The sequence below is a fragment of the Theobroma cacao genome, chromosome 7 (assembly GCF_053813885.1).
Source record: "Theobroma cacao isolate CCN51 chromosome 7, ASM5381388v1, whole genome shotgun sequence".
NCBI lineage: Eukaryota > Viridiplantae > Streptophyta > Magnoliopsida > Malvales > Malvaceae > Theobroma > Theobroma cacao.
Window position 1 is genome coordinate 3,946,196 of NC_142645.1, and position 22,198 is coordinate 3,968,393.

Here is a 22,198-nt window from a genome sequence, read left to right on the forward strand (position 1 = left end):
AGGCAATTAAAAATTATTTGGCTAAATATTTAAATAAGTTCTTGAATTATACCAAAAAAGTCAATTAAATTTTTATCTTTTTATTGCATTCACATAAACTCTTGGACTTTGATTTTGAGTCAAATAAACCCTCCTCATTAATTATTGATTAACAGAATGCTCCCAGAAAATGATAGGTCTACTAACATTCTTAGAAAATGGTAGGTCTTCTGACAATTTTCTATTAAATGCAGAAATTGTTATTTTTTTTTCAATGAAGGTGGTCTTATCATTAATTATCTTGCATTGCACAAATAACAATTGACAAAAGAAAGCTAGAAACGAGCATGTTTTGAACAAGTCTGGGTTACGATATTTCCAATTGAGGTGCTGTTGTTGTTGGATATTTTCAATAATAATGAATGTGGGATACAATCTCACATTGGAAAAATAGAAGGAAAAAGAGATTTAAATAGAGAGGAGTATAAGTTCATTGTTGTTGAACTTTAATAGGCAATGGGTCATGGATGATTTTTTTGGGTTTAGAAGGTTTGAAGTTAATTAAATTTAATATTTAATTATTTAACTTTAATAGACAATTAAAAATTATTTGACTAAATACTCAAATAAGTTCCTGAATTATACTAAAAAAGTCAATTAAGCACCTATCTTTTTATTACGTTCAAATAAGCCCTTAGACTTTTATTTTGGGTCAAATAAACTTTTCTCACTAACTATTAACTAACGGAAGTCAGCCGTACAATTGGCAATTTTATACTAGATTATTTGCGACGTGACATGTTGATGTATCATGTTATTTTATATGTGCAAATTTATGTTAATTTTCATATTAAAGAGAAAAATCATCCTTCTTAAAGTGAAATTACTTCTTTTAAATTTGCAACACTCCTCTTCCTTATCTCACCTAAGTAAATAATCCGTCAAAACTCTTTTTTCAGTAGATGAAAAATAAGAACATTAAAAACCATACTGATGAACCGTCTAGGCTTGTCTGACAATATCTTGCTAGAATTGTCTAGAGGCTAGAACTGCTTAGGCTTTCTATAGAACCTGTAGTTCTAGGATTTCTGAGATCGGGTTTAGAGCAAATAGATCAAGGTTTTTGCTAGAACTATCCAAGCTTTTGATAGAAGTACAACAAAATTCAACAAGAAACAGAAGGTTTAAGCACCACGGCACTAGAAGAAAAGTAGAAAAAAAAAAAAGGAAATAGAAGCTTTGAGTGCCGCAATGCTCAATCTTCAGCGCCGCGGCATTGACACCCAAAGCATAACACTTTGGGTGGGAAATAGCTGAGAGTCGCGGCCTTCAAAGCAAGGGCCGCGGCGCTGGAATGAGCCCGACCTTAGTGTTTTTTTTTTAACTTAAATACATCTTTTTCTCCTTTCTTCCCCTATTCTTCAGCCAACTCTCTTTCCTTCCATCTTCCTCTTGCAAATTTCTTGCCTTTCTCACTACAAAACTTGTCTCTTAGGTCATCAAAGTTTGAATTATCACTCATTATTCATCCTACACTCCACATATTCTCTTAAGTGAGGATTTTTTTTTCACTCTTCCTTAGTTTTTGAGAGTTTTTGAGATTTTACTTTACTTTTACTGTTAATACCTGTCAATAATTTTTATTTCATGGATTTTTAGCATAAATAGGTAATTTGTATGTGGTTAATGATGGGTATACCAATGTTCTTCTTGGCTATGGTTTGGGTTCATAAAATTTTGTGTGTTGGAATTTGTGGTGATTTTGATCATAGTTGTTTCGTTTGAATAAATAGAACTTTATTTGATGAATGGTGGGTATGTGAAATTTGTGATGTGAATAAAGTGGGTCAAGAGTATGTGGTGTATTTGTTGTGGGAATTTTTGTTGATGATGATATGCGATAGTGGAAATTTTGAACGATGATGCCTATTTATAAATTATGCAATGGTTGGTTGAATATAAAAAAAATTAAAAAAAAGTTTGGTGGATGATGAGTATGTAAACCTCGTTGCACTTTTGGTTGGGTAAGTGGAAACATATTCAATGTAGGCTGATGCATGTTGAAATTCTTGATAATTTTGGCTAAGTGCACTTTTGTGAAGGATGATAGAATTTTATTTGCCCAATGATGATTGATGTGAAGAATTTGGAACTTCTTGAAGATTGTGGTGTGGAATAGTTGATTTTTTTGGGGTAAGAAGATGCTAGTTAATTATCAGCTTGAATTAGGTTAGTTGAAGTGAAAATAATTAATTGAATTAGTGCATCTGGAATTTTACTATTTTCATGGCTATTTATTTGGTAAATCTTGTAAGTCGCACTGATTGCACTCTAGTACTTTGGATTTGTTCTGATTGCTTGAATTTCTTTTGTAGGAATGGCACCACAACGATCCAAACTAAAGTCCAGTTATGTTTTTGATCGATCAAAGTTTATCTCAATCAATGCCTTAGTGCGATATCATACTTCATTGATCAACAAGGTGTCAATATCTAAAAAAAGATTAAATATTCCTCTAATTCATTATGAGGAGATACATCAGATGATTGAAGAACAACATTTGGAGCGCTGTTGTGAACTGTTAAATTTGCGATTATGCTTGTGGTAAGGGAATTCTATGCACATGTGTTTGAGCATGTTGATAATGTTGCTTTTGTATGTGGCAAACATGTCCCTTACCATAGTTGAGCCATCAACGAATTTTTTGGGACTCCAAACATTGACAATGATGACTATGGGCAATATTTGAGGGATCATTAAGATTTTGACGCAATCATCTCGGAGCTTTGTGTTGAAGGTGCCCAATGAAAAACGTTGCATGGAGAGCTTGTTTCATTTAAACAATGTGCAATGAAGAATGAGTGAAAGTATGGCTACATTTTGTGGCGGTGAGATTGCTTCCATCTACTCACATCAGCGATGTAACAAAGGATCATGCCATTCTTATTTATGCCATTTTGACACATAAATCCATTGACATTAGTAAGGCTATCTGTCATGCCACATCACATACGACCCAAACGAAATGAGATGGTATAGGATTTCCTTCTTTGATAACTGCATTGTGTGAGAAGCTGATGTGTGATGGAGTAATAAAGAGGAGCTGCAACATGACATACAAGCCAAACCAAATGAGTGGTAAGGCTATCTCTCATGACACATTACATACGGGCCAAACCAAATGAGATGGTATAGGATTTCCTTCTTTAATAACTGCATTGTGTACGAAAGCTAATGTGTGATGGAGTGATAAGGAGGAGCTACAACATTACATACGAGCCAAACCAAACGAGTGGTAAGGCTATCTCTCATGCCACATTACATACGGGCCAAACCAAATGAGATGGTATAGGATTTCCTTCTTTGATAACTACATTGTGTGTGAAAGCTAATGTGTGATGGAGTGATAAAGAGGAGTTGCAACAACCAAAAATCCCTATCACCATGGGCATTATGAGGCGATTGGAAGAGTTTGCACCGTTAGCTGGTAGTCTTTCGCAAGCTGCTCTATAACCTCCACAATCGGGTCCCACTCGTAGTGTTGTTCAATGGATGGAACTCGTTGATGGTCGTCTAGAACGCCACGAGAGGCAAAATTGAGCAATCAAAGAAATGATGAAGGCCTATGTAGAACATATTGGAATGGATATGTCTACTTTCCCTTCATTGCCTATGGATTTAGACTTTAATGATAATTTTGGTGGGGATAAGGATGACCAGTAAATTGCATCTACGGCGTTAGGGGAGTATTGTTTATCTTTTTTTCTATTTTTTTATCACATTGAGGACAATGTTTTATTCCAAGTTTGGGGGAGTTCTTTTAGAATTTATTTAGTTTGTTTTTTATTATGATTATGTTCCTTTTAAGTTATGCTTTGCATGATTTATTTATGTTAAAAAAATTTTGAGGAAGTTTGCACCTTATACATGATTTTCCCAATCCTAGGATAATAATTTGATTATCTTGTGATTCTTAGCTTTTGGGAAACATATGGCTATGATTTAATTTTATGTGATATTCTTTTGTTAGCTTTAGTTTAGAATGTGACTTCCAATAATTTGAACACTATATTCTTTTACTTTGAATTTTTTTGTGATTTAGAGAAAGTTTATGTTGATAAAAAGTATAGTGAAGTCAAGAATTCTAGAATTTGTTTAATTCTTTCTCGAGGTGAAATCCTAGATAACACTTAGAATAAGAAATGATTTAGGCCATCTTTGGAACGTTTGAACCTTTTTAAGTTTACCTTGTTATATAATTATCCTTAGTCACCCCTTTTGAGCCTAATTTACCTTTTTTTTTTTGAATATACACAATTACATTAGCCTTAGCCTTCTATTTAATTTCAACAGTTTGAACCTTTCACCTTTAAATATTTTGATTTTTTGAGGAAGTGTATTGAGCTTAAAGATAAATTGAGGGAGAAAGGTGGAAGAAAAAAGGTGATGGGTGCTAGAAATTAACCCCTTGTTCATAATTGTCAAAAATAAGTTTGGAAGTGTAAAAAAAAAAAAAGAAAAGAAAAGAAAAAAAATAAAGTGTGTTGTACAGAAGAAATTTTATTTCAAGTTTGGAAGTGCTATAAAAAAATATTTTTGTTGAGCTCCTTATAGGTCCTAGATTAATTAAGTGTTTATGGTGAATTTGAGCCTAAATAATATCCTTTATCATACCTTGACCCTAGCCTTACATTATAAGCTTAATAAAGACATATTGATCCTTAAATAAATGTTATTCTACATTAGTAGAGAGAGAAATGAAAAACAAACTTATGGGATTCTAATATTAATCTATGTTTAGCCTTGGCATAAACTAATCCAAATTGCATGATATTCTTTGTAAAAAATTATTCACACACACACACATGAAGTCCATTCAAAAAATAAGTTTTCACTTGAATTGATAAATGAATTTAAAAATTAATTGTATTTTACCTTAAGTTGGAATTGAAGATAATTTTTGAGGGAAAAATTAGGAAATCATGATTTGGTGCTTCTACCTCTAGTTAAAGTCTTTTTAACTTTAAATGTTTAATTTTCTTTGTTTTATTTTCTTTTGCTCGAGGACAAGCAAAATTTCAAGTTTGCGGGTGGGATAATTATATTTTATAGAATTATTTTAGTCCAATTTTGTTATTAAATATTAGCTAAGTCCTTAATTTTTAATTAGAATTTAGTTATTTTTATTTGTTTTTATAATTAGTTTATTCTTATCAAGTTACTTTAATTTTATGTTATTTACTTTAATTGGGCTATTATTTATTAGTTTTTTTATCCTTTTGTATCATTTAAGGAAATAGGGCTTAATTTTAGAAACTAAGGTGTTTGAAGGACTTCAAATTCTGCTTGCACATGCTTTAGTGTTTTGATCATAACTCGCACTCCAGATGTCCAAATGATGCGATTCTTACACCATTGGAAAGTTAAGACAAAGAAAATTGCGTCGAAAGATGACTGGGCATAATGCTACAGGAATAGCAATTTTAAGGATAATATTTGATGTTTGGGCCTCATAACACTTCTAAGCCCAATAGTTAGAGTCAATAGGTTAAGTTATGGAATTTTAGGTTAAGATTGTGAGTACGAAAAGGTTGTTTTAGGAGAAGTTAGAAAAGATAACCTTAAGAGATTCAAAAAGTCAAAAGTTGAGGCAAAAACTCGAAGAACAAGGTTGCAAATAATTGTTTTATTTTTTTCATTAGCTTTTATTTTTCTTGTTACTCAATGGTTGAAATTCATATTTTTTTAATTATCTTTGCAATTATGAGCAACTAATTTTATTTTTTTAGGATTGCAATTGAACTCATATGTAATCTGAATTTTAATCTCTTTCTTACTTATTTTCAATGGAATTGAATTATTTATTTCAATTTATTCTTAATGCTTTTAATTGCTTAGCTACCAATTAAATTGATCTAGGAACCTAAACAAACTTGGAAAAGGGAGTTTAGAGTAAATTAAAATTAGAATAGCACATGATCATATTAATTGATTTATGTATAGGATAGGGATATACCTATATGCCATGTATAGCTAGAATTAGAGCCTGAACTTAATTAATCCATTTTAATTTCAATTTACATAGGAATATAGTATTTTGGTTAAAATAAATATTTTTGTAAGACAAGTTGAGAGACCTTTATAAGTAATTGAGGACTTTAGGTTAGCAATTCAATCTATTGAAATAAGTTAAGAGAGGTAAGATTTAGATGAAATGTGAGGGATCTTATAATCCTAAGTTTAGTTCTATTGATTTTTATCGAATTTTATTTTTGCTTTGATTTTTATCGAATTTTATTTGTGCTTTGATTTTTATTTTTGTTAATTAGTTTTGTGAACTTCTAGTTTAAATAATTATTTGCTTTTTGACCATTTGGATAAAATTAAATTATGTTAATTTTAATACTTGGTAAAATTTTTAGAATAATTCTCTATGGGATTGATACTCTGTTTGCTATTATATTACCCTCAGCGATATGTGTACTTGCTTGAGTAGAATTTTAATTGACAATGACTAGAAGATTACATAAATTCCATTCCCAAAAAATAGGACATTAGTCCTAAATCAGTCATTTCAAAGACTTTTAGCATCTATGACTTGACCTTCAGTTAGGCATTCAATTTCTGGACTAGTAACTAGCAAATAACATATGGTGCCACTGTAAGCTTAACTATATCATTTACTTTTTTTTATATAGAGGGTTGCTTCAGTAGTGCTTTTGATGAATCCCTAGTTCAGTAAATGATCATCCGCCTTTTCATACCAAGCCCTTGGTGCTTGTTTGAGACCATGTAAGGCCTTCACTAACTTACAATCTTTGTTTTCATAACCCTTTTTTACATATTCAACTGGTTGTTTTACATATATATCTTCCTTCAAGTAACTATTCAGAAAAGCAGAATTTATGTCAAAATGATAAATCAACCATCATTTTCTTGTAGACAAAGCTGCCAGTAACCTAATGGTGTCATGTCTTGCAACAGGTGCATATGTTTCCAAGTAGTCTACACCATATACGTGTGTAAAGCCCTTGACTACTAGCCTGGCTTTGTATTTGTTGACAGATCCATTCGGATTCAATTTGGTTCTAAAAATCCATTTAACACCTATGACATTGTTATCTTTAGGCTTATCTACCAACAACCAGGTCTTATTTATCCTTATCATTATCATCTCAACCTTTATGTCTTGTTTCCGATGCTCATCAGTAAAAGCTTCAGCATAAGAACTAGGTTCAATGAATGCCAAATGACACCTGGCATATATGTCGTCCAGGCATCTAGTTCCTCTCATAGAGATCTCATCCACCATTTCATCTGAGTTTAAGTCAGACTCACCTTCTGGTAACAGATTAGCAACAACAACAGAATTTTCTGAGCTTTCAACATTCTTCGATTCCCAAATTCCACATCCTACTCTCATCAAACATCACATCTCTACTTATAAAGAATTTCATATTTTTGACATCCAGGAATCTGTACCCTTTTGATACTTCACTATATCCAAGGTGGATAGCTAAAAAAGACTTACTATCTAACTTGGTCCTCTTTGCATTCTAGTATCTTAGCAAAACATATACATCCAAAGACTTTCAAATGTTTAATTGAGCGTTTTGTATCACACAAGACTTCATAAGGTGTTTTACCAACTAGGGCTCTAGTAGGTGCCAAATTAAGCAAATAGTTAACAGTGTTAACTGCTTCTGCCCACAATGACTTAGGCAACTTCTTTTCAAATAACAAGCACCTAGCCATTTCTATCAAAGTTTTGTTTTTCTTCTCTGACATACCATTTTGTTGAGAGCTATATTAGACAATAAATTGATGCACAATGCCAAACTTGCTTAAATAGTCTTTAAACTCCTTAGCAATGTACTCAGTCCCATCATCACTTGATAACTCTATTACATAGAGTTATCATACAATTTTGTGGAGCATGAATTGTACTTATTCTTTTAATTTTCAGCATAGTTCTTACCAAATTTTCATACTTTTTAGTATGAGTTAATTTTTAGGATGTTTAGTGTCATGAAAGCAATTTAATCTTCATTTGTGTTATCAAAACTCCCCTCAATGCAACCTTTGATCATTCAACATTTCTTTGATTTTGAAGGAATGGTGGCTGAAAGTGAAGCTGAAGAATAGACCTTATCAACTCTACATTTGGTGGCTCAAAGGAGGAGAGCATGGTGGCAGAAGGATCAAAGCTGCAGCAACAAATTGTCTAGGCAGAGAGTTTTTCGTTGCAGTGAGAACTCATTCTCGCTACAGCGAGAACAAAGCACAAAGAAGCAGAAGGATTTTTGCTGCAGCAAGAATCCAATCTCGCTGCAGCGAAAATGAGGAACTTGTCAACACCATGCCAAATCAACTTTGCTCGCTGCAACGAGAACACGTCGAAGAAGAGGAATATTCTGGGCTCGAGATCCTAGGTCAAGGCTGAATGAGGGGGACTATAAATAAAATTCTTTGGCACAGAAAAAAAGGAGATTCGAAGGAGATAATTTTTGGGCAAAAGGAGCTGAAACAAAACAGGGAAAGAAGGAAGATTCAAGGGGAGGAGATTATAAAGCTGCAACAGATTATTTTACTCTCTCTCTCTAGATTTGAAGCTTTCTCTCTCTCTCATTTTGTAAACCTATGTTCTTATTGCTGTATTGTGTACTCTATTTCTTTAAAATGCTGAGCTAAAATCATTCATCTAGGATTATGGGTGACTTTATTATGTAGTTTGGATATTGTTTGGTTGGTAGCCTAGTCTTAATGAAATTTTGATGTTTACTCAAGGTTTGAACTGATTTTTCATTTAATTGACTGATCACCAATTAAATACACGTAAGTATTTAGATGAAACTTGAAAGAGTGAATCTAAAATGGACTTAACTTTGAGTAATGTGCGTTTTTTACTTAAAAAGAAATTTAGTGCTTGAAGTGCAACTAGAGTAGAAATACACTTAGCTGCCACACATAGTCTACTTGGAATATTTAGGCTTAAAAAGCTTAGTTTAGTTGACTCTTATAGACATATAGGAGGTTCAATTAAATTAAGTAACGGTGTAATATCTCGACAGAAAATTACACTTATATCAAATATTAGACTAACATCATTTACATTGAGATTAGGTAACTAACCTAACCAATTCCAAATGAAATAATAAACAAAACCATAATCCTAGAATATTAGACTATTGATTTCATTTCAATCTATCAATTGCACCACTTATAGTAAACTTAATTAATTAGGTTATAATTTTCTTTTCATAGCTAAAAAATTAGTTCCTTGGATAAGGTTAGCTTGTGTTAATTTTGGTAATTAGCAGTAATCATTAGACCAACTCTTCGTGGATCGACATCCCACTCATCACTTACTACTTGTCATGACTGTGTACACTTGCACGAAGTCCTTGCTAGTAATTTGCATTCAATTTGAGCATATTCATATATTGCATAAGCAAGATTGTTATTATTTTCAACTAGCAACATCACTCTTGAACTTTTTTATAGTCAAGCTCATCTGATTTTCAAGTAAGTTTTTGAACTTAGTGAACACACTTAACGCATCAAACTTCATTTTCATGAAATGTACTCAACAGATCCTTGTATAGTCATCAATAAAAAGTATATAGTACTTACTTCCATTCAAGGATGAAGTCTTCATAGGGCTTCCAAGATCTGTATGTAGTAACTGCAACTTTCTTGTTCATTCCAGGTTCTGGTTTTCAGAAATGAAACTTTTTTCTGCTCCCTATACCGACACACCTCATAAATCTTTTTAATGTTTACCATTAAAGGTAACCTATCAACCAAGCTATCAGAGGCCATCAATTTAAGTGAACCATAGTTCACATGACCAAACCTTTTGTGCCACAATTCTATATCATATAAAGTGAAACTATAACTAGTGTGCTTGATTTTCATCCAGTTTAATGGGAAATTTTTGTTTCTTATTCCTACTGTGAAGAGTTCTATTACAATTGGATCTTTCATAGTGCAAGCCTTGTCTTTGAAGTTTAATTCAAAGCCTTTATCCACAACTTGGCCTACACTCAGTAAATTTTGACTCACATCAGGAGCATAATAGACATTTGCCACTGATTTAATTCTACTACATGCTTGCACTCCTACTGTACCAATTCCAAAGATTAGTAGAAAATCACCATTTACTATTTCCATTTGAGTTATGAAACTCTCATTCAAGTTGACAAAATTCTCCTTGCAACCAGTCAAGTGGTTTGAATAGCCACTATCTAGTAACTAGATGTCCTTCTTTTCTTCACTATCTGACTTCCAAGCCATAAACAGAACTTCATCTTTAGCTTAAAGCTCCTCAACCACAGTTGCTTTCTCATCAACATTCTTACGCTTGTTTTCACATACTTTTTCAACATGTCCTTGTTGGTGACATTTTCTACACTTAACATTTGGTTTAAACCAACAATACTTCTTAGTTTGGTTTGTTTTCTTGCAATGTGAACATGGTGGAAATGTTTTCTTTTGATCCTCATGTCTTTTTTCATCAATTTTCTTCCCTTTATCTTCTTATCTGCATCAATCCTCCTAAAGCTATTGCTACCAGGCTTAAAATTTTTGGTTCGCAATTAAGGCACTTTCAAATTGAGGATATTCTCTAGTTTCTACTTGAATTGATTCTTACCTCTAAATTCTACTTCCTTTACACCAAAACCCTCAGGATATAATTGCATGAATAAATATTGAAAAAACAAAAAGATTTCAACATTATCCATGGTGAAAACAAGAGGACAAGTACCTATTTCAGAAGCGGCAAGTCGGATATAAAGGTCTTGCCCATTCTGCTCCACATCTCTCATGTCTATCAGATCACTAAACAACAGCGGGCATCCACTTCCCCCTCTTTGATATCTAGATTTGTATATGCAATGCAAGCGTAATCATTCAAACATAACTGCTTACATTCTTTGATGTTCATGGTTATTTTAACCTTGGAATGGGATATGTCTAGCAATTTTAAACCCGAGCACTTAAGAAAGCCATCTCCATTGTTACAAGTTAATGGAGTTCTTCTAATACATCCATCACACCAATCTGTTGAATTCTACTTTTCGATGGATTTGGGCATGAACCCTTCAAGCATGAACACACAAAAGTGTCATTTCCATTGTAGCTAGCATATTTTCCACAAAGGGCATAATTTTCACACTAATCAAAGGACATCGCTAAAAACTCCCAATCGTGTATTTGATCACTCCATATAAGGTGCTGAGAAGAACATGGTGGGATCAGCACAAACCTTAAAACTATCGAACTATTTATGAGCTCATTAGCAGAATATACTTAATTCTTAATCCACACAAATTCATTTTTGTAATTGTATTCACTCTTATCTGAAGCCCTAGAAAGCCAACACCATTCCATGGTTCTGCTTTATGCTTTATTTTAGATCCCTTCACAAGTATTAGTTGTGGATATCCACTAATATACATACGTGGAAAGTATTCGCCTGGAGTAGGACCATTTGTGCTTTTCCAGCATTGCAGAAACCTCTCAAAATCTATAACCAAGTTCTTTCCAATTTTCATTCCCAAAAGAAATGTATCGCAAGGAAAATCAAAAATTTGCCACAGATTTTCCTCAACTGGGTTGTTGTCTTTACCATCACTCATTACAAGATTTCCTATGTTTAGAAGTTGATTCCATGGTTGGAGAAAAGTAAGATTCTTTTGTTATCAGAATTTTGTTATCAAAAATAAGAGACCCTCTAATTACGACCCAAACAATTGTTCCATTAGATACTTTCTTGTACCATATTCCTAAAAATCAACTTGTGGAGCTTACTCTAAGGTTGAAAAATCTCAGTTTAAAGCTCCCATCAGTTGAACTAGAGTTTCACCATCTTTAAGGATTGACTTGGAATGAGAGTATTTATTGCAGCAACAGTCCTTGAGATGTAGAATACAAATAAACATACAAAAAGTAACATTGAAACACCTTCCATTGATTATCTGTTCACTCTTTTCTTCAAGTTCTGAATAATCTTTTGAAAAAAATTTAGTATACTATCTAACAACCTGAGATAGAAAAAAGGAAACTCTAAATCATTGATAGGTCTACAAGAAGTTTTCATAAAGCATGAAAGTCGTGATATTTTTTTTTAAAGAAAGGTGGGCTCATCACTGATAGTTTTATAGAAGCAAGAGACACATTGAATTCATTAGGAATAATATCTAAAAAAAATCTCTAAATTATTTTTAAAAAATTAAATAAGTTTTTATTCTTTTATTGTATTTAATAAAACTCTTATATTTCTATTTTAAGTTAAATAAAAGTTATTATAATTAATATATGACTGAGTCAAAATGCCAATTATCATTCTATGCCATGTTATGCTTATGTATATGTTGATACCTAATAATGGATGATGATGATGCGGCATCTTAACGTGGCATAATGAAATGATCATGCAGTATTTTCACTTTCCATATCAATGCTGCATGAGAATAAATAACAAATAACATTTTAATTAATGATAATTAGTTAGCCACTAGTCATAAGAGTTTATTTGATCCAAAATAAAATACAAATGTTTGATTGAACACAATAGAAAAATAAGGGTTTATTTGAATTTTCTTAAATAATTCATGAGCTTTTTTTAGTATTATGTCAATTTGTTACTAGAAAATAATTCTTGTAATATAAAATTGTGTATATTACATAAGTGAATGAGGTATATGAATTTTCTTGTAAAGATAGTGCAAACTACCTGGCAACAAGACCAAAGCCAATTTCAGAAATTTTTTACACTTTTCTTGAACTGAGAGTGTTGAGCTTTATAAGGATGGAAAGCCTATTGGGTATAGTTTTCAATCCATTAAATGAATCTTGATTTTGAGTTTTGTAGCTAAGGATGTAGTCATTTTAACGAGTGATGTGCAAGCTATCCAGATTATGATTTAGGAAATTTTAGATTATTTTACATAGTTTCAAGTGATAATTAGATTTTAGAGAGTTAAGATTGTTTCTAATATGTTTAAATGATTGTTATTAGGCTTTTGATTATTTTTGGGAGAAAGCATGTTGCTCGAGTGAAGGAAGGTACAAACTTTGCTTGTTTTAAAATTATCGTATATGTATATTTCTTGAAACATTTGAACATTTTATTTCATTATTTTCAATATATGATTATAGAGTCAAACATATAATTATTATCCTTTTTTGGTGTGTATTCATATGATGAAGAGTGATTTACAAATGTTTTAGTTCATTCATATGATGAAGATTGATTATGAATGCTTTGGTTTATTCATATGATAAAAATTGATTTATGAAAGTTTTGGTTTATTAATATGACGAAGATTGATTTACAAATGTTTTGGTCTATTCATACGATGAATACTGATTGATGAATTTGATGAAATCTTCAATTATCTTTTAATGAATGTTTTAAGAGCTATGAAATGATCCTTGGAAAGTGAGGTAATCAATACCAAAACTACTTCTGTGGTCCTGTTAACAGGTTATAGTAATTAGTATATGGCCTTGTTAATGAGTTACAATAGTTAGCATATGGTCCCATTAAAGGTTACAGTAGTTAGCAAACAACGCCGCTAATGGATTATAGTAATTAGCATACAACATCGTGTCACATTCCATTTTATAGAGGGATCATGACCGGCATATGGACCTATATAGGTATAGCTCGCTAAGCCAAAGCAAACCTCCTTACATTCATCCATTCATAACTTTGCCCATTTATCATAATCATCATACATAAAAGCATACAATATCAACACATGCATGCATCCATAGGCAACTATACACAATTATGGAACTTCTCAAAATAAATAGTGTGAGTGCATTATTATCATCATAGTTCCATAATCTCATGCATTGTACCATATAACATTCATTTACACCTTTAGGTGTCTATATAGGCTCTCAAACCACCTTTGCACAGGAAAAGTAAAGACCGACTCATGAATGGAACATGACCCAACTCTTTAAGCATCAAGTGGTTGTTAGACACCTATCAAAGAAAGAAGACCAAGAGTTGGTCTTCACGATAAAGTAAGTAAACTACTGACTGATCTGCAAGACAAAAGTAGGGAAAATAACATGTACTTGTAATCACATGTCATTCATAAATCTTGTAATCACATTTCATTCATAAATCTGTGAGTGGATACAGGGAACGGGACAAGCCAAGGGTGAGAGTTTTTCATAACCATGCACTTGTAATCACATGTCATTCATAAATCATCCATCATTTTCATAAATATCATGAAAATGGCATTTAAATACATTCTCAATAGCATTTAAGTGAAAACAAGTTTGTATAATTCATTAGAAACTATTAACCTTTGATAATCCTTTTAAAAACACTTGAAAACTCATTTTTGTGAAAAATCTATTGATACATTTTACACAAAATGCCTCTTTTTGCATTCTATCCAAAATGTATCAATACATGTTCTTCATGTATCAATACTTTAGGCACAAAAACCATTTTTTGTAGGTAAAATTCTACATATAACCTTTCCTTATGTCTTACTATCTCATAAGGCTATCCTTTTGGGCTAGAATTCAACTAACCAAACTTTCATTTGTCACATTCTAGCGTATGTCTCCTCATCAATAGACATTTAATCAAAAACATAAAATCAAGACCATTAATACATAGAGCCATTCTAATAAGCCATAAACATTTCATAACTTTTGAGTAGTCCTTGTCCCATTCAAGCAGGTAATTATTTAATCCTTGCAACCTAGGATTCTTAGTGCGTTCTATGAGTAGCATATCAACTTCACCCACAATCTTTGAGTGGTTTCGCACCAACTCAAGCAAATAGTGATTAATCCCCCACTATCGTCATAGGATTCCTCAAGTATAAAATTGTTCTCATCCATGACTTGCAGCATAAAGTAAAATCATTCTCATGCTTAGCCTATAGTGTATATGAATTCTCAGCGCATACATCTCATGGCATACATTTTATATTTTATCTCATAAATTATTCTCGTGCCTAGCCCATGGTGTACATGATATTCTCAACACATACATCTTATGGCATACATTTCATATCTTATCTCATAAATCATCATCATATCATAGGAGGGAAATCATCATCCTCCAAACCAATCATCATACATAACATGCATATCATATTTGTTCATAATCTCATAGATGGAACTTATGCGCCCATCAACCTTTACATGCTACATTATGTCAATCATGTACATTATACCATTCATATCATTTTGAAGAAAAACATTTGAAAAGGCTTGTCCCACATTGTTGAAAACTAATACATAATAGGATATTTACATACATAGTAGACTGGCAAACAATCTGAAAATCATTTGTGTTAACTCACACCATAAATCATCATTAAATCAACTTTTTAATCATACCTTTCGAAACTAGTTGAAAAACCTTGAACTCAAATCCTTTGACAAACCATTCTTTGAAACAGCATTTTATCATGCATAATCAATCATTGCCATAAAAATCACGCTCACTTTACATATTAAAATACTTGAAAATGTGTATCCACTCATCTAATTGAAGACTCGATCTCTAGCAACAATCAAGACTCCACTCTAGCATTCGCCTCGAAGTTTTCAACTATTCTTAACATTCAACAATCATTACAATCGATATCTAGATTTATAATTTTATAATAACCATTCTAGATTTTTTCGAAACTAATCAGATTCATCGAAAACTAATTTTCTAGCTTAAACCCACTGCTATTTAACATAATAAATCCTTAGGAACCCATAAATCCTTTATCGTTACCTTAGGTGAACTTTAGTGTTAAGGGAAATTACAAAACATTTGAGCTTTGGTAATCAAATGAAAATATGGGCATAAAAACAATATATTTTTAGTTCTGAAAAATCAACATTTAAAGGTTTCAAAGTTAAAAAATGTTGCCTTGTTCATAAAACTTAAAACCAAGTTTTCAAATCTTCAAAAATGGTGACTTGGGTGAAAAATGGGTGTAAGAGGGTTTAGAGGTGAGGGAATACTTGATAAAAATATTTGAGGTAAAAAATCCTTGTAAAATGTGACCTATTTATGCTTAAGAGTGTGAAAATACAATTTTGCCTTTTTTATTTTTCTGAAAACGACGAAATGTATCGATACATTGGTTTTTGAAAAATTTCTATCAATACATTTGGCCATGTATCAATAAATGTTCATCGAAATCCTTTTGGAAAGCTTTCTAGACTAAATCTATCAATACATATGGCCATGTATCGATAAATATTCTTCAAACTCCTTTTTAAAAGTATTCTAAGTTGAATCTATCGATACATAAAGAACATGTATAGATTTGCTCCAGTATGTAAAAATACACTTAGAAACTTGTCCAAATGGATTTCTTTTAAAATCCAATCTTGCCAAACATAATAACATTTCAAAACATAAATTTTTCTAAGGTTAGAAACCGAATTTATTGTTTCAAAACAATAATTTCACATGTTCATCCAAGGATTTTATTAACTAATCCTCTTACCTAAGGTGGGATTTCACATCCCACTATTGGGTTATAACAGTTAGCATATGACACTACTAACACGTTATAATAGTTAGCATACATTCCTACTAATGGGTTATAATAGTTAGTAATGATCATGAGAATGATATTGTCGATATGGTCCTATCACAAGTTATAGTAGTGACAATAGCTAAAAATGATGAAACTTTATAACTTTTAAAGATTGAATTTATGATTTGTTCAAACGATATTTGAAGAATAACATTTGATAGTCAATAATTTATAAACTTATGAAATTGTTTGTTTTTGGATATAATGGTACTTTGACGATATGAAAGCATGGTTTATTGAAATGCTCTTAAATGATTTTATATGATATATTGAAAATGATGCTTGATCCAGTAAGGTGTGTGTAGTTATACTTGTTGAGCTTTGGTTTGATCATTCCTTTATTTACAGTTTGCAAATGACTAGAGATGAGAGATTCAGAATTATGGAAACTAAGAAAATGATCTGAGATGCCTACTTTAGTATCAAGACTTCATTAGTTATGTCGAAACTCTTATCATGTGCAATTGATATTTTAAGTTTCTAGTTGTTTAATTTATCATCTTGAAAGCTTTAATTGGATTGTAATAGTTATATATGTGAATATGTAAGAATGGAATTGTTAGTATAACTTCAATTGAGGATTTAAATATAGATGAAATATAGAAAGGCTTAAGGATGGCAACGGGTACCCGACCCGGTTATATTGGGTTAAGGTACCTTATAATCTAGTTTGGGATGGGTTCAGGATCTGATTTCACTATTCGTATTGGGTTTAGGTAGGGTTTAGGAACTACCCCTTGGGTACCTGCTACCTGAACTTGATTATGTTAATATTCGGGTTACACAGGTACCCGCCCCAAACTCGATCCTAATATCCGTTTATATATATTTTATTTTTATTTAAATGATTAAATTAAAAAAAATCAACATTAATATATTTATTAAAACCTGATAAATATATCAAAAAGTACGGTTATTCAAATTATTAATGTGATGACATTAATATATTTAAATTAAAAAATTATTAGATTATAAATTATGTTTAAATAATATGAATATCATATCATATTACAAAGAAATATAATTACTATTATTTATATACTTTAAACATAAATATATTTACTTTTTATTTTGTGTTAACATTACAAAAATTATAACTTATTAATATATATACTTCAAAAGAGTCTTTGAGATTAGAATAGTTTTGGAATATAACTATTTTTTTAATTTCATGTAATTAAAGACAAACCCATATAGTTAATTAAATTAATTCATTAAACTATGATTATTAATTAACTTAGAATGTTTTTTAATATATACATTGTATATATTGGGTTCATTTATAAGAAACATAATTACTATATTATATATATATACTAATACTTTTAGTATTTATATACTTTAAATATAAATATATTTACTTTCTATTTTATATTAACATTACAAAAATTATTAAATTGTAAAATTATTAATTAAAATATATACACCTTTCTTTATATAAACTTATAATATACAAACCTTAAAAGAAGTTGTGAGATTAGAATAGTTTTGAGACCTAATTATTTTTTTTAATTTCATGTAATTAAGGACAAACTCATATAATTAATTAAATTAATTCATAAAACTATGATTATTAATTACCTTGTAATGTCTTTTAATATATTTACTTTATGCATATTGGGTTCATTTATAAAGAATACAATTACTATTATACATATAATAAAATACTTTTAGTGTGTGTGTGTATATATATACACTTTAAATATAAACATATTTACTTTCTATGTTGTGTTAATATTACAAAAATTATAACTTATAAAATTATTAATTATAATATATATGCATTTATTTATATAAACTTATAATATATAAACTTAATTATCTAAAAGGAAGTTGTAAGATTAGAATAGTTTTGAAACTTAATTTTTTTAATTTCATGTAATTAAGGACAAACTCATATAATTAATTAAATTAATTAATGAAACTATGATTATTAATTAACTTGTAATGTCTTTTAATATCTATACTTTATATATATTGGGTTCATTTATAAGGAATATAATTTCTATTATATATATACACTAAAATACTTTTAATATATATATTCTTTAAATATAAATATATTTACTTTTTATTTTATGTTAACATTATAAAAATTATAACTTATAAAATTATTTATTATAATATACATATATACACACTTTATATTATATAACTTGTAATGTCTTTTAATACATACACTTTATATTATATGTTATTTTCATTTATAAAGAATAAAATTACTATTATATAAGTTAATAATTATTAAATAATAAAATAATATTGATTTATTTTATATATTATGTTCATTTATAAATACACTTTATAGTTTTTGATTATTTAAATTTAAATTTTATTATTTGTGTTTTTATTAATTTAATTAGTAGTTAATTTAAGAATTATGTAAGAAAAATGTTATTGTATATGGATACGGGTTCGGGTTCAGGTAATTGGGTACCCATGAAGAACAGTTTGATAAGTTTTTTTATCTAATCGGATTTTTAAACTAGTTAGAGTAATTATATGGTAGTGGGAATGTATTAGGAATAGAGTTAGGATAGTAATTTTTAAAATTATTTGAGTAGTTAATAGGGTTATGATATTTGATTTTTTATAGGGTTAGGGTTCAAATATCTCGAAATTAACGGGTATACTACTCATTGACAACCCTAGAAAGGCTTCATATTACTTTGGGACTTAGTCTCAAGAGGTAATATAGCAGTGTTATGTCCTTGTTTTAGGACTTCCATGTTAAAAAAAAAAAACTCTTGTATTCCAAAATTGTATATATTACATAGGTGAATGAAGTACATATTTATATAAAACTAATCCTATTCATAATCTAACTCTAACTAACTAACAGGATTCTCTTAACTAGATATTGTAGTTTAATTAAGTAATAGGTAATAATATTGTATTATAACTCTTATTAAATAATTTGTATAATTATCTTAACAGAATTTATATTCAATATTTCCCTGCGTTACTCAAAGGGAATTTTCAAAGTCTATGGTTGTGGCCCGTAGACTATTGATTGACAAAGAAATATGAAAACCAAGGCTTTGAACAAGTTTGGCTTAGCTATTTCGATTGCAGTGCTGTTGTATTTTTTTATATGAAAGAAGGTTTCACTTCCTTTTGGTTTGCCAATTCAATTACGAAGTCTTCTCTTCTCACTTGTGTATAGATTACTAATATCAAAATCTAGCAAGACCTCACAAGTCCCTCATCAATCAAGATTTTCCTTTTCCATTAATATGCGAATATGTAAGAAGGGAATATATAAGAATGAATGAAAGGTAGAAAAGCTTTGTATTAATTTGGGAATTTAGTCATGGTAATATGATTGTCATGTCCTAATTTTAAGGCATAACAATCATGTTACAAAAAAAGAAAACTCTAGCATTATAAAATGATAACATATATTTATATAAAAGATTAGCCTATTCATTTAGTAGATATAATTAACTAATAGTATTCTCTAAACTATATATTGTAATTTAATTAGGTAATAGTATTGTATTATAACCTAATTAAATAATGGTATAATATCTTAACATAATTGATAATATAGAATTACCTAGCTAGCGTTTCTCAATGGGAATTTTCAAAGTCTATGGTCGTGGCCCAACAAAAACAAGGTTATGAACAAGCTTGGTGTAACTGTTGAATTTTTTTTTTATACGAAAAAGGGTATTGCTTAATTTTGGGTTGTCAAGTTCCCCGTCAATCAAGATTTTCCTGTTCCGTAATTGAACATAATTATATATTATATATGTGAATATGTAAAAATTAAGGGAATTGTAACTATAACTTCAATTGAGACTTATCTATGAATGAAAGATAGAAAGGTTTCATATTACTTTGAGACTTAGTCTCGAGATTATATAAATGTATTATATCTTGATTTCAAGACATAACAATCATATTATAAGAAAAAAATATCTTATATTATAAAATTATTTATAAAAAATAATTTTATTCATAATCTAACAATAATTAACTAACAATATTCTCATAATTAGATATTGTAGTTTAATTAAATAATGGTATTGTAGTTTAATTAAATAATGGTATTGTATTAAAACTCTAATTAAATAATTTATATAACTAAGGGAAAAATATGAGAAAAATCAATAACCTTAAAGGCTTAAAGTACCCAAATATTCAAATGAGACTTTTTTTTTATTGAAATTAAGAAAAAAATTTTACGGTCATTGATTGGAAATAGAAGAAATAATTGAGAATTATTAGCATCATGGGAATTGGGAAGAGATAAAAAAAATTTATTAGGTATATAATTAGGAAAGTAAGAAAATATGTCATTCTATTAATTACCTTGACTTTTACATAATTAACGAAGTGAGATAAATAGTTGAGAATTATTAACATGTGGGAGGTAAGAGAAAATAGATATTTTTAAACATCTAATTTAAAAATATTTTATTAATTATCTTAATTTTTATATATTTTTAATATAATTAATTATATTATTATAAAAAAGAATTAAAAAAAAAGGAAGGAACGGGAAAATGAGAAAGGGAAGAAGAAAGAAAGAAGTCAAAAGGCCTTTTGGAAAAGAAAAGGTAATTTTTTGACCTCCTCTTTTATATTTAAGCTCACTTATTTTACGTATTTTGCATGAACTTATTTTTTTATTGAAAAATTAAAATGTATTGGCCCAAATGGAGTTCGTGGAGGAGCCTCAATTTCAACACATATGCACTGCCCAAGGCACTAATGAAAATATTACAATGCTGAAATTGAAATGATTCCTGCAAATTTAAGCATTCACACTGAATTAATGATGCCCGGGTTGGACTTAGGCCTACTCTACAATTTGGAGTGACTTCAATATATGTTTAACAATGAAATTATGGAACTTGCTTGCTTAGTGCAGACTCAGCTGCAGGAGGCAGATTTCTTTCCAAGAAAAAGCCAGGCTGCTTCGGATGAGGCAATGTACTCTCACCGCACAACATGAGCAGATGGAATCACTGATGAGATTAAAAAGGCACAGGAAAGCTTCTTGATAATGTTAATGTCAAACAATTTCCAAACAAATTCCACGAAAAAGCTAATCATATATATAAATATATATATTTTAATGTTAAAAGTTCTCACAGGACTCAGCTACCGTAAAACTAACCATATATAAAAAACAAATACACATAACTATGAAAGCTTGAATTAAAGAATAGTATAGGAATAGCTAGCTTTGCACAAAGTATTGCTTGATTTACTCAGAGATTATACATGTATCTTCATGTTTTCTTAATCTTACGTTTTTATTAAACTCCATGAAAAATATATAGTTCTCTCTCGTCCATAAATCATACATCCCTTTGAAGTTTTGAATCTAAATCCACGATTTTAAAAAGTCAATTTCCGTAATTCATGCAAGTATATACATATTTTTTATATTTATTAAAATCAAAGCAAACAAAATCATTTTGTGTTTTACATATGATTTTCGATTATAAAAAAAAAACGTAATTGAATTTCCAAGTCAATTTCAAATTACTAGTTTCCTATCCTTTGTTTTCAACATTACCTGCTGTAAGTTTCCTTCACTGTTAGATTATTAACTTCCGTATTTACATCATAAATAAATAAACTACTTATTTAATTTGGATTATTTTTTTATT